Genomic DNA, 2584 nt, shown 5'->3' on the forward strand with positions numbered 1-2584 from the left:
AAAAACAGGTTATTAAAATGTTTTTCAGACGAACATCTTAATTTTACCAAATGCTTAGTTAGAGGAAAACACTACTCTCTCAATTTAGATACTGATTTTATTAAGTTAGCAAACCTTTGTTGTAAAATGCTGCATTCTCTGACCTACTAAAAAATTCTTTTTCATTTTTCTATATCACCTAGATTAGACAGGATTATTTTGCTGCCTCTTTAAGTGCAGCCAGGTAGCTTTTTTCTACACATAAAAGCACTCTGATAAAATTAGGAAATCCACTTTCTTCTGGAATTTCGTATCAAAGTTCTTAAATCAAATGTCAGACATCAACAGTGCTTTGCYTTGGTTCCATCCTTCTCCTTCATAGCTTTTTCTGTCCTGTCTCTGCTTCTCTTCTCAGCTGGCAAGCAAAGATCCTTCAYGATGTAGTTAATAATGTTGGCCCTAGAATTCTTCAAAAGGATATAAAGAAGGAAGGGGAAAATTGCTTCGCATAAAGGCTCTTCTAGAAGCCTGGTCATGGAAAAATCATATGATTTTAACAATATGTTATAAATAGCTGAAAATGCAGAATGATACATTCACAGTAATTAAAAAAAAAAGTTTTAAATGGTATTCTGGTTGCAGTTTGCCTGAGTGTATAGTTATTTACTTGAAAGGGGAATGTCTGCCCTACTAAGCTACTTTAGACACACAAGAYAGCCTTTTAAAAACTTTGGCAAGAGAAGAAGACATATCAACATTTAAAAACTTGGAGCTGTAATTAGACACAGACATTTAAATTTTTAGGAATCTCCCCTCATGAACACGTTTCATTTCCCTGGAAGAGGGTTCCATTCAAYACTTTTACTTCTTCCATCTCTGCTTATATCTAACCCATATCAAGAAAAATCTTTGTCCATGACCTTTCTGGATAGACTGTTCCCCATCCCAAGAGAAAACATTCTGTACATTTTCTTTACTGTATGTCTGCCTAACTCTTGTTAAAGGGTCCTCCTTAGGGTCTACTGTTCAAGTACTACATGGTTGTAGCTCTGTGGCAACYATTGCCAATTTACTCACGAAAAAGGCCTTACTTGGCACATATTTATGTTCCTGCAATTGTTTTAGCATTTTGCCTTGTTCGTGATCTGCAGAGAATGARTACACATGTTGATCGCTTCTGCTTTCCATGTTTGGGCAGTAGCATTTTAAAAAGCCAACTTGCGTAATTGGCTCACATACTCCAGGCACTTGGCCACTCAGTCACTACAAGAGTTGTCTCCGTTTTCAAGATTCAAGAGTATAAGCACAAATAAATGGGGGCAGATACGAACACAGAGACAAAACTTGCCCTGTGTTCGGAGGCAAGAGTGGCCCAGCATGTCAGTGCATTTTTGAGCCAAACRTGTTGGAACCGGGAGACAAGCACTACAGAAACAAACTTGTAAGTATACTCAGGTAGACTGAGCTTAGTGAGAATAATTTCTGAATAGGGAATGTAAGCTTTAAAAACATCACATAGCTGAGTTTTAAAAGCTTAAAGCCGCACTAAGCAGAAAAACAGGACAATCTGAGGAAACAGCTGCCTGTGAAACATATTGAATAGGCAAGGTGCCAGAAAAAAATGTGCTGTGTACTACATGCTTATTAATAATACACAACAATGAGGGTTTTTTTTTTCTGCAGTAGCAATGTTAGMAAAAGACCCAAAAGGCATGAAAAAAAGTTCAAAATCCAGTTTGGAAATGCAATAAAATGTGCTATTTGGACAATGCAATAATCAGGAAAATTCTGCCATTAATTACTTAAAAGCAAATATCTGAAGATTAGAAGAGACAAAAGCTCCTGGTGAGTGGTGTGAAATGGAAACAAACTTTATAAATCAACACAGAGAACAGGTAGCTAATAGACCTCACTCTCAATTATCAAGTCATTTTACAGAGACAATTAATTCTCACCTTGTAAGAAACACAAGTGATTTACCTTGCAAAGCAAAAATTTAGACCCTCACTTTTATGTTGAAATTTTTCACTTTTTCACTTTCACTTTTCAGTCTAGCTATACACTGCCACTGATGTGCTCATCCAGGGAAAAAGAAACTATTCACAGTAAGTAAAAAAAACATTCTGAATGATGTTCTGGTTGCCTTATCTACATGCACAATGTAAGAAAATCAAAGCAACTCCGAACTAGACGAGTTTTTTTCCCCTTATTCTTTATTCCTGCCTTACTGTACATACTGTCTGCTCCTGTAAAGCCCAATATTAGCATAAACACAAATGCTGTTATTTTTCTGTGTCTCATTTCAGATGATCCTTTTTATCAATATTTTTAATAATACTAAATGCCTAACTGAACAACCACAAGTACTTTCACACTCCTTAGTTTTAGGTACTTAATTTAGATCGTAAGTTTAGAGGCCGGACTCCTYCTTTATAGTTAATTAAGACTGAGATGGTTCCTCCAGAGAGGGAATTGTGGCAGGAGCTCTGCACTGCAGTGTGTTGAATTATGTTCTGAAGAAACGCCTCTCTACTTACTATGTAGGCAGTTTCCCTATTTCAGTACCTAGGTGCTAAACTACAGAGTTACCAGAACAATGTTAAAT

The sequence above is a fragment of the Rhea americana genome, unplaced genomic scaffold (genome assembly GCF_003343005.1).
Source record: "Rhea americana isolate MKP2758 unplaced genomic scaffold, rheAme1 scaffold_83, whole genome shotgun sequence".
Lineage (NCBI taxonomy): Eukaryota > Metazoa > Chordata > Aves > Rheiformes > Rheidae > Rhea > Rhea americana.